This window comes from Corvus brachyrhynchos, unplaced genomic scaffold, assembly GCF_000691975.1.
Source record: "Corvus brachyrhynchos isolate BGI_N302 unplaced genomic scaffold, ASM69197v1 scaffold44, whole genome shotgun sequence".
NCBI lineage: Eukaryota > Metazoa > Chordata > Aves > Passeriformes > Corvidae > Corvus > Corvus brachyrhynchos.
Window position 1 is genome coordinate 6,096,723 of NW_008238359.1, and position 12,233 is coordinate 6,108,955.

General features: G+C 40.7%; 1 long non-coding RNA gene across 1 annotated transcript in view; it reads right to left on the reverse strand.

The window, feature by feature from the left end:
- Positions 1-6,271: 6,271 nt before the first annotated feature.
- Positions 6,272-12,233, reverse strand: part of LOC108447087 — a 9,030-nt gene continuing 3,068 nt past the window's right edge. The window contains exon 3 of the long non-coding RNA XR_001862483.1: positions 6,272-11,233. This is a non-coding gene — a long non-coding RNA (uncharacterized LOC108447087). The remainder of the gene's footprint in view (positions 11,234-12,233) is intronic.

A 12,233-nucleotide genomic window follows, 5' to 3' on the forward strand; every position in this document is an offset into this window, starting at 1 on the left:
GTGTGTGCACACAGCGGCACTGCTCTCATGGGCACAGCAGCACCGGTGAGCTGGCACGGCACGGCACGGCACGGCACGGCACGGCACGGCACGGCACGGCACGGGGTGCTACCTTAGCCTGGCACCGAGCAGTTCCCCTCCGCCCCTGGGGAGCCCCGACCCTCACCCTCAACCCCGAGGAGCGCACTTCCAGCGGCTGCATTCCACCCCTCCTCGCAGGGGCCCCTTCTCCTTGGTGACCCACTAGCTGCCCCCCCACCCTTCCTCCCTTAGAAACGCCGGGGACTCCTGTCCGTGTCTGCTCTCCCTACAACAGGTCCCCCCTTCTGTCCCGTGTGGCCAGCGCCCCTGGGAGACATCGTCACTATCCCCAGCGTTCCCACCAGGGGTGTTGGTCCCAGGGGCTCCCCAAGCTCGGCTCCACAGGGACAGGCTGGGCTGAGCCCCCTGCAGATGTGTTTGGGCTCAGCAGACGTGTTTGGGCTCATCGTGCCCCAATCCTCCCCCCACTTCTGGCTTTTCTCCAGCCCAAAAGTGCTCAGCTCTTCCACAGTCGGATTAAAAATGTCCGGGGTGGTTTTCTAAGCTACCGCTTTGTCTTCTCAATGGGTTAAACTGCACTACTGCTGGGTCACATCTGGGCTGTAGCGTTGTTTGTTTTTTCATTGGGGCCATGAAACCTGCAGGGCACTGCTAGATACCTCCTGGCATTCGTCTAAATCCCTGTAAAAAAGTAAGTGTGGATGAAGCATTTGTGAATTTGGGAGGAAAATGCTGGATGATTAAGCAGACCTTTAACATGTCAGCAGGAGGAGGGATTAAGAGCAGAGAAATGAGGCTCACACTTAAATTCTCTTGATATTATTTACACCTGTAATAAAATCTGGTTGAGCTGGTTGTGCCTTTAGCAAAAACATGTCATCTATTAATGAATTGTTTGTAAAGCACATTGAAAATATTTGTAAAACCCTGGTTAAGCAACCTCCTTCTGTGTGCATACAGCATGTAGCATGTGCGTGTGCTCCCGAGGGTGTCTGTCACAGGCAGCTATGCCTCTGAACACACCTCAGGGCCTTCACTGCTCCCCATCATTCCCCAGCTCAATTGGTCAGCCAACACTGGGACTAATGGGATCAGCCACCCCTCAGCTATTGCTCCTTACCAAGCACGACACTGTAAATCACAGCAAGACCCACGCTATGAAGTGCTCTGTGCTCTCTCACTGCAGGTTTTCCCTCTGAGGCTCCATCGCCAGTGGGGTTTCTTCACCTCTGAGAGGGGAAACTGTGTGTGAGCTGTCCCGGGACATTGCAGGGACTGATGGGCATGAAGTGTGCTTTCCTCTAGCAAGATGGGTCATGCTTTAATTGAGGTTTCCTGAGCGTAGGTATTTACATAGCTCTCATTGCTGTAACACTTATGTCTAGCTTGAATAAACAGTGTCTCTAACCTCACAAAATCCTTGTGAGGCAGACGAGTAATACTATCTTAACTTTTTAAACACAGGGGCAGACAGTGCTCCAGTCCCAAGGTCAGGCAAGGAGCCTGCAATGGAGTCAGCAACTCAACCATATCTTGCAAGGCCCATATTTACCTGCAGGCATTGCTGTCTGCACCCAGCAGTGCTCAGCTGCTAATCTGGGTGGGTGATAATGCTGTGAACGCACATGGTGTGCTGCACATGTTGCCAGCACCGCCGAGTTTACCATTGACAGGACACAAGCACAGGGAATGGGTGAGGCGTGCTCCCCATGCAGTCAAACACCTCAAAATAGGAGGCAGGCTTCCATGGGAGAAGGTTTTGGTTGGAGTTTCTTTTTTTTCCAAATTATGTAGGAAAGAAGGCTAGAGGGAGAATCATAATGACCTTAAAAACTACGCATCTTTGTCTTAGTATATGAAACCCCTTTTCATCTGCTGTCTCCTGCTGCAGTTAGGCACCGAAGCGGAGTTTGCTGCTACCAGAACAAGGCCTTTACCTAATTCCCATGAAATAAACCACCTACTGCATATTCAGAAGTTACAAAGCAAAGCCCTCAACCCATGGACCTGGTCCTTGGGGTAAGTAAAACTGTAGTGGACACAAATACCTTTGTAGAAGAACTCTCCCCCTCCAAAAAAACCCTCGTACCAGTATTGCCTCTTCTTTGAGAATACAAAATAAATATTAGAAAGTGCTACATTGTTGTGTTTGCTTTGGAAAGTCTTTTAGATAATGGGAATTAGTTTTCAAAACAAGAGTGCTGTGAGAGGCTGTGGCAAATCATATGAGAGGTTGGAGTTGGAAAAAATGGCAATTAACCTGCTTTGAACCTTACGCATATATTAACAGTGATTCAATGTCACCATGATAAGCATGTAGATAACATTTTCTTTAAATAGATCAAAATAGGAAACCTCCTGGATAGTGGATTTATAGATTCTTAAATTACTGGGCAGTGTGAGACACTGGCCTGAATCTGGCACAGCAAAAGTTATATTCCTTCCTCGATTATTGATTGCCTGATTTGCAGCATTTTTTTAAATAAATTTGATTTTGAGGGTTCTTTAGTTAAAGGATCAGCAGCCACCCTTATAATTATTATTTATTGTCGCCACCAATAATTACATTTAGTTTTTAGTCTGAGTTATCTTCAGCTTCCAGCCACTGACTTTTGTTCTGTCTTTGCTGGACAGGTTGAGAAGTCATTATTGGGATTATCCCTGTAGGTAATGTCAGTCTGTGATTAAGTTACCTTTTGGCTTTTTTTAGTAAGTAAAATAGATTGAACTTCCTGAGTTTCTTATTGTAAGGTGCCTTTCCCAATTCTTTATTCATATTTTTTATTTTAAAGGAGTAAGATTTTACCCTGCTGTTTAAATACCACTTTCAGCCCAAACCATCCTTTACAGTGTAAATAGATGTGTCTGAATTAGCAGTCTAAGCCCTCTTGGTCCCTTTCGAGTCAGCTAAAGCCAGGATAGACAGATACTTGCAGAAGGCAGCTTACATAATAGGAAGGATGTTAATACAAAATCCTACTTATTATTATCTTGTTTTTAGTATTGCATAAGTTTGTATGCCTTTTTTTTGCATATTTATTAAAGCCATGGGCATACTTTTACACTACAAAAATAAGTAATGCTTACCATTATTTGTTCCATTACCTTGCAGGGTATCTAAGAAGGTTCATAACTCTTCTATGAACATTTTCAATGCATCAACATTTGCCTGAACAGAACATGGCTCAGCTTTCTCATTGGAGTGATACTTGTGTCAAAATCCCAGTCCTACAAGAAGACCTTGCTTAGATTTCCAAGGACATGATCTCTCCCACTGCATCGCAAGGAGAGCCAGGACTGATATCTTGCAGGCAGATCTGAGAAAGCTTGGGCATCCTGTTGGTTTTCTAAAAATCCTGTGGATACCACATTAGGACGTCATTATTTTAACCAAACATAGATGTCAGCTTTTGGTCAGATGAATTTCATTCTAGAAATGCCTCTATCTCTCAGCTGACTGTAAAAGGAATGTAGGATGACCAGCCCAGAGATGAAAACTCTCAAAGAGGTGTCTAGTACTGGGTGAGAACAGCTTCTGCCTCCCAGCCAGTCTCCTGGGAATTGATGACAGAAAATATTGATATTGCCTGCCAGAAAGTTCTTTTAAAGATATTGGATACAAAAAATCTAAACAGATAGGGGTTTTAAAATGTATACATTCTAGAGCAGTTTTGGGACACTGAAATTTTAAGAATGACTTAATTACTATTAGTTATCTATATTATGCAACTCATCTCATATGTATTTTTCAATATACAACAAAAATCACTGTTGAACCTCACTGTTACCTGTTTCGTTTACTGACAATTCCACAGCTTCCATCAAGTAACAGACTTGTACCATTAATGATTTTCTTTTAGACTCAATTTACATAAAACAATATTGTCTTTGACCATCTGTCCATTAATTTTTTTTGTTTTGTATATTTTATTACATTCTTGTAATTCGTTTTGGATTTATATTAATTCAAATCAATGTCTCCTTCCTACTCTTTGACATTTATGCTTTTATTAAACTTAATTAACTTCATAATTTTTAAATTTTATTAAAGAATTTTAATTTTTTTTCCATCTGAATTTCCAGTTGAATTTTTTAATCAGGACCTTCTATCTCAAAATCAAGACCTAAATCAATCACCTTCTTTATTCAGTGATGTCTTTGCAAGCATCCAGCAATATATTTTAAATGGTTTCCTAATTACTATTCACAAGCTTAACGTAAGTTTTCTCCCTTAGTTCTGTCCTTCGTGAGGCTGACCCTTTTAAAGCAGGAAATACATATATTCCCCAGTATGCATTTATCCTGCTGTAGTTATCCATTATCATCATCATTTCAATTGTCCAGTAACAGTCAGAAAAGAAGTGGTATCGTCATGACACTTCCAGTGAACGTGGCTTTACGCAATGTCAGAAACAAACCCAGTGCAATGAGCTGCATATGTGTTTATGCACATGTGTAGATACAGATATGCAAATATATTTACACACACAAATATCAGGGGTTTTACATATGAAGTATTCATAGAATCATAGAAACATTAAAGTTGGAGAAGATCATCCACTGCAAGCACTAATCCAGCACTGCCAAATCCACCACTAAACCATGTCTCTAAGTGCCACATTTACATGTTTTTTGAACACTTCCAGGAATGGTGATTCCATCACTTCCTTGAGTAGCCTGTTCCAGCACATAATCACCTCTTCAGTAAAGCAATTTTTCCTGATATATAATCTAAACTTCTCCTGGTGCAACTTGAGGCCATTTCCTCTTGTTCTATTGTTCACTGGGAGAAGAGACTGCCCCCAACTTGGCTTCAGGTAATCGTAGAGAGCAGATATAATACAGATAACACCAGTGCCCAAGGTAGTGCACATTGTGGCACTCGTATTCCATGAAGTTGAATCAATCAACACTGATCTCAGTGGGACAGGACTTGTCCCAGACTTTAAAATAAAGCATATATTATATGAAAATTTACCTGCCATAGCACACTGCAGAATCCTTCTGGGACTGACCCAATGGGATTTGGCTCCTGAAACTCTCAGGATACTCTCTTTAGGTTTCTACCTTTTGTGACTCCATGTGAGCCAGCTCTCTGTGCAAAGGGAGACCCAGACAATATCAGTAGTGAGTCTAGAGCACAAGTCTCCTGACAGGCTGTGAATCTCTGTTTTCATGCAGTTATGACTGTAATTTCTCGATGGTGCTTCAGTGCAGCTAAGCTGTGACACAGATCCCATATCTAGATTCAGATGTGTAATTCCTTGCATGCCAGTTTGGGTCAATAGTTGCTCCATGACCCTTAAAAGTCAATATTTGGTTTGCAGAGAGACCTCAGAATTTGCTTTTACAGCATTGTAAACAGGAAGTTTCAGTTCTACTTAATATGCATAAATCTTTTGCATTTAGATAGCATCAAAACCATTCAATAATACAAGAGTATTTTTCAGGTGATGGGTGGGGTTAGAAATCCAGGTGGCACAGAGGTATCACACACAGTGTTCCATGGGAAACAGGGAGCAAAGCTGTCCATAAATTTCATAAGATGAATGGTGTCCATATAAAGGCCACTTAGGTCACTTCATCTATGTGTCAATATTTTTTTTTCACACAGGTACTTCTCTTTCTAACTTAAAGAATAACTTCAATTTTTAAAAAACTTTTAATCAGTTTTCCAAAAGCCTCTTTCCTCATATAATTCGGATTGATATACCTCTCCAACCAGCCTAGCAGAACAGGCAAGAAGCTGTGAGGCAAAGTCACTCTCAGGATCTAGTGAGACAAAAACATTTGTACAATGACTTTTCCCTAGTGTATCTACATTTATAGAATGTTGTCCTAAAATACAAATCCTGTCCAAAACACCCTGCCCTCTTCCCTTGCCTAATTTTGACAGACCTCTCAGGAAAGCTCTGCTGCAGAGATACAGCATAACTGGTTTCAAGAACATCTCTTCCCTTTGGGACAATCAGTAGACTTTTGAAAATCAGAGCCATGGTGGAGGCAAAACTCAACATGAACTTTGGAATTAATGTTTTTGTCTCTCAGAATGACTTTCAGCTTAAACTGCTGCTCACCATTACTTCTATAATGCTCAGAACCTCACATTTTGGCTTGAAATTTCCCAAACTGACCTTAGCCCAAGTGATTGGTGTTTTTTGGAAACTGATGAACAGTTTTCTTCTCCGAAGATTGTTCTGAGCCCCCCCCCTCCCCCCGCCTTTTTTTTTTAATGCTCAGATAAGTCCAAAACAGCTTGGGTTTGTAACTTCAGATTTGGCATGTGCAGAGTGCAATCGTGAAGGAGGAATGCACCTTTTGTCTCGTTTGAAGAAGTTTCATTTCGCAATAGCAAATTAGCCTGAAAATTTTGGAAATAATAGACTGATTGCTCATGAGGCGTGATTTAGCCACAGTAGAAAATGACAGGCTGGGCTCTCTCTCCCTGAAAGGTCATGAGTCTTGCTTTATAAATAAGGCTTAGTTTCCTTTTTGCAGAGTCATCTTTCCCACTAAACCTTTCTGCATCCTGTTTTGCTTTAATTCTATGGCAGCATCAGAGGTTATTTCCTGTGTGTTTGCTGTCCATAAGCAACATTGCACTTGGCTTTTGGTGTCGTTTTGCACGTTCTGTGAAGCAAATTTCAGTGGACTTGATTTAAGAGGGACTCTTTCTGCCTTATGTGAGACGCTGAGATAACTTACTGCTCCTAACTCACCCCGGTTGCACTCAGTCCTCGTCCTCACGTCCAGTTGTCACCAACATCACACAAACATGCTTATGGACACAGGGGGACAGATTTTTTAAAAATCATCCTACAGTGCTTTCTCCTCAAATGTATTACCCAGTAAATAAGCACTAAGATTTCAAACATTTAAGTTAATTAACTTATTACCAAATAAGTAAATATCAAGCTTTTAAGCATGCATATTAATTAATTAATCCATTAAATGTTTTATCTTTGGAAATTATATCAGGCTGAGATATAAATCCCTCAAAATCAAAGCTGAGGAGGTAGGTTTACTGTTATGCTTCAGCTGGTTTGCACTGCTCCAGTGGTACCATGACGAGCTGGTTTAATCAATCAGTTATTGCAGGCTGAAAGCTGTTCTGTGTCACTGGAGCAGCACAGAGCTGTCAGGCGTGTGATGAATCTGGCCACAAATCTTAAAAAGTACTGTTTTTCCCCATTAAAAAGGCTATGTGAGCTGATATGCTGTGTTTAGTTACATAACAGCGAGTATTGACTTGCAGGGCACGGCTGGAAAAAACCCTTCTTTGTATTGTGTTAGGCAGGCGACAGGGTCATTCTCCTGGGAAAGAAACTCGACATCTGCCAAGAGGTGAAGTTTGCTGCATTCACGTTGCTTTTGTGGTGCCTGTGAATACACAAAGGGGGAACTGGACACAGGAGTGAAACCTGTCCCGGTGCGGATATGGGACATTGCTCTCGGGAGCCGCGTCATGCACTAGTAATGCAGCTTTAAGTTATACACACCACTGCCTCCAGGTCCTTATAGAATCACAGAGAACTTTAAATAAGCAGCAATACTTGAGTCTTCCAGTTCTAGCTGGACTGCCCAGTTTACAGTGGCACTATTCTTCACTTTGTGGGCCATTTAAAACACAGTTACTGAGTGCTAATTATTTCCAAATTCTTGTCTCCACTGTGATTCTTTTATTTTTTTCTGACTTAAAAAAAAAATTTATTTATTTATGGTTGTTTTCTCTTTAAATGATTTCAGTATGCATTCAGTTTGAGAGCTGTATAATTATTTTATTTAAGGAGATGAGTTTTTGCTAATATATTTATACACCCAGCATGGATATAATTGCAAAAGATATCTGCTTTATTCTACTTTCTCTTCCAGAATAGTTTATTCCCCTTTCTCACACAGACAGAGCTGCTCTTCCATTAACCATATGATATTCATAGCTTTTCTTTTTCTTTACCTATTCCTATACACTTAAACTAGTCCTACGTTCACAGGAAGACAAACACATAAATGTCATACCAGACATTGAGAAGGACTGGTTTGGCAAGTCTTTGGCAAACAGGTTTCCTAATTTCTATCCAAGATGGCAAATCAATCATATAGATTACTGTTACACAAACCAAAGGACTTTCGAATTAGTTGGTGCATAAATAATGCCATTCTGTCTTGTGCAGAAGGCTTTGCTGCCATTCTACATTTGCCTTATGTTCCTTGCACGCATACAGGTGATTATGTGGAGTGCAACCCACCTTACACTTTGTACATATGTGCTCTTCCTCTGACTCCCTGGCAGGGCAGGGTAGGCCCAGGTACTAATTGTTAGAAAACTAACAGAATAAAATAAATAGCGCTGTGATGACAAGGAGGGGTGGTGTGACCATGAAAGGAAACAGATCAGCTTAGTTTGGCTTCAGCTGTGAGGGAACCGCACCCTTCTTCTTGTATATTGTGCTGATCACGGTGGTATTTTTGCACTGTACTGAGGTTTTGTTATCAATGGAACTAATGCCGAATTTTATTTTTATTATTACTGGATCTGGAATTTGAGCATGTACTGATCTTTCATTCTTGGGCAGTGTAATTTATATTTGGAGGCTGACAATTCATCTATTTCCCCATAGACTCATACATGAACATAGAAAAGAATGAGAGTTTATGTGAATTCCATTTTTCTCAGGCATTTTTATCCCTGGGAGAGACTTCCATGGGCCAAATTACCATGAAAACTAGATTATCATGATATTTCAGTTCCTTACAGTAAAAGATCATGTCATTCAGTACTGTTGACACTATACACACATCCTTGGGGAATTATGAAAAATATAAAAAGAAAACTCCTAAAAAAGTGCATTGAAAAAATGTAAGAAAGCTGCCATCCAACCTAAATATTCCCCATGTAAAACTGGAGCAGATTATTTCCCAAATATGAAAATTTCAGGCTACAACTGGGCATGGTGCTATATTGAGAGGCGAGGTTATTATTCAGTTTATGATATAAAATTACTTCAAATATATGAAGAAATTAATTGGAAAGAAGATAAACACAAAAACAACCCCCTTTGCTCTCATCATATGGGGAAAAGCAGTGAAGAATTGGGCTCCAAATTTAGACAAAAGCCACCATATCTGCCCTTCCAGTGCAGTTGGTTCCTGAGGCTGAGGTAGAGTGACCCCTCCATGTTGTAATCCTGCAGGAAAGGCTCTCAAAGGCTCTCTTTGCCACCATGCCAAGATGACTGCAGTGGAAGGCAACCACTGCAAAAGCCAGTGACCCTCTCTGTGCTGCCCCAAAGCCTGCCTCTCCTTCCTATGCATCTGATGCAGGGATGTAGTTTTTTGATAGCCTTTGCGGGTGCTGGGTTAGCCTCCATTGAATACCGTGTGGGCAAGGCAGATAGAGAAGGTAATTGAGTCCAGTTCAGATCTAAGGTGGCTGCACTGGAGATGCTTCCCTCTGCCTTGACTATCAAAGGAGCTCAGGATGTGTATCTCATTCCTTAGCTGCTTCAGGCAGTTGGGTAAAGGTAAGAGGAACTAACAGAGGCTCAAGTTAAATAGGAGAGTGCGGATAAAGGAAGAATTTATACAAAAACCCTTGGGCAACAGTGCATGACTATAGGATAAATATTCTTCAGCCTGACTAGAGGATCATTTTAACATCTTTATTGTAAGACTCGCACATAAAACGTAATACCATGCCCCTCCAGCCTTTGAATTATGAAAGGATAAACTGGGTCCCAAGAATATGATTTCTGTAAGTAAATAGCCAGCATTTCCAGAGATCATTTGTTAAGTAGACACAAGGGAAAAGAGGATTTCAAAAATCCTTCTGGAAAGCTGTATTGGTGAGAGATGGATTTACTTTCTTTGGCTAAACCAAATTGAGTTGCTGGATGTTAAGCGACATTTGTTTTGAGACAATGAACTTCAGGTAAGTGTGTAAACTTGTGTATCTCTTTTTTTGGACCACCAGTAGTTATAACTCCTTCATACATTGGTAAAAGCTGCATACTCTTTCAACCTGAGCTATTTAGTTAACTTAAAATTTCACTTTATCCTCTGAAAGTATGCTTTTCTGTGCTATTTTTACGTCTTTCTCCCTAAGCAGAGATGGATGCAGTTCAGTGGGTGTGGGAGTGCCAGGAGAAGGTATAATTTCTTGCATACATTATGATTTCCCCTGTGAAGTTTGCTTAAGTTCTGCTATGAGGGAACTTACTTGAACTATATCATTTGGGTTAATCCTTTTTTTTGGCATTGAGACAGAATTTGGACATCTGTGGACATCAGGTCATTAACTATCCTTACTGCCTTGTTTTTAGAGGCAGCATGCTCTCCCAGCCAGGGCTATATTGATTCCCTCCTGGGCTTCTGACTGAAGAGATCTGTGTAAAACATTAACATACATTTCTTGTCCAAAAAAAGAACCAAGGAAATTCTTTTATTTTCTATAAATAGGATAAAGAAGGAAGGTGCTTTTCTGGTGTGGGAGGGGAATGTAAAATGATACCATATCTGACCAGTTACCTCATCTCTATGCACAGGCATAGGCACATGCATACTGAGCTCTAGCCAACACAGTGAGCTTTTTGCTTTCTATCTTCAGTCTTCCAGTGCTAAAAAACCATTATAAAAATATCAAGAGAAGCCTTCCAACAGTGACATATATCAGGCTGCAAAATGACTTCTCCCAGGGAGTGGTGAAAGCCCTATCATTGATGTTACAAACAGTAGTAATTCTTAACACATGATGTGCACAAATCTGGACATTAACTGATCTGAAAGACACGCCTTCAAGATGTCACTGCCACACAGAGGCATGGATGAAGTTTTGGGCCTAGGGCCCAGAGAGCAAACCTATTCTTAATAAAGACTTTATAATCAAGTTCATCTCTTCTAGCTGGATCCTCAGATACTAATATAGTCCCACAGCATTTACTTACAACTAGAAAAAACACTGGAAAATAGTGTCTGGAAGACAATACAGGGTAGGGACAAAGAAGTGGGCTATTACTTTACAAGGGGATTTTTTTCAGAGACACAAATTTAGGTGTTCAACCTGCACTGAAATCCAATGAAATCTGAAGACCTAACTCCACAGGGTTCTCTGAAAATACTGACCCCAAGATGTTAAGTTTTTCTCTTGGTCATGCCAGGGATGTCTTAGCATGAGGGAAGTCTCTGCAGGAGGTGTCTGTAAATGAGATCAGAACACAACCATAAAACAGTGACAAAGTCATCTGGAGCACACAGAGCTGTGCTCAGTGATGAGTATTTAACTTCATTATTTCTGTGTTTATTACATTTTTTTCCACTTGTGTTGTTTCTGCTTTATCAGCAGTTTTTATTTTGATTTGTATTTTATTATAATTTACTTTGCTAGTCCTCAGTCTATTTACAGAGAACAAAAGAATGTAAACAGTAGAATAATAGTGTTTATTTTCACAAGTTTGAGTTGATCAAATAACTCACACGTCCCAAAGTAGAACCATGCTTAAGGTAGGTTAGGTCATCTCAAGTGTGGGGAAACAAACAGAAATATCCTATTCTTTGCTATTGTTTATTGTGTTTATGCTGCTTGAGAGTTTTAACAATACCACATATATAAACATTTATTCTTGCTTTCTGCATTATTCAGAGTTTTCTCAAGGCTCTTTGGTGCTTCTCTTTTTCCTAGGGACACTGTGATGTTGCTAGGCTTTAGTGACTTTCTCAACTTATTTATCAGAAATGTTAGAAATGGCTTCTAGGAATGAGCCAGAGGTGCTGAAAAGAAGGTTTTGTTCTCTGAATGCTTCTGTGTTTAAAAATGGTTCTTTTGAGTGTTTTAACTTGTTTGCTTCAACTTGTTTCCTTGATTCTTGTTCATATACATTCACAAAGCTTGGTCCAGCAGAGATGAACCAACAGCAGAGCCTGATGTTGCAGTTCCAGCAAATTCACAACTGTTTTTTACACTGCCTCGATTTTGGACAGGAGGTCCAAATGTGGATGTCTAAAGCTGCATCTTCCCACCTAAACACAGTATTTCAAAAGCTAATAGTAATCATGGGTGTGTTGTTTCTTTAATTTGTAATTAAAAGCACTTTCAAGACAATTGGCAGCAAAGTGGGAAAATAAAGGCAAAGGGAGCAGCCTGCCTCAAAGAGCCTCCTCTGAGCCATTCACCTTGATCCCAGCTTTGGACAGCCACA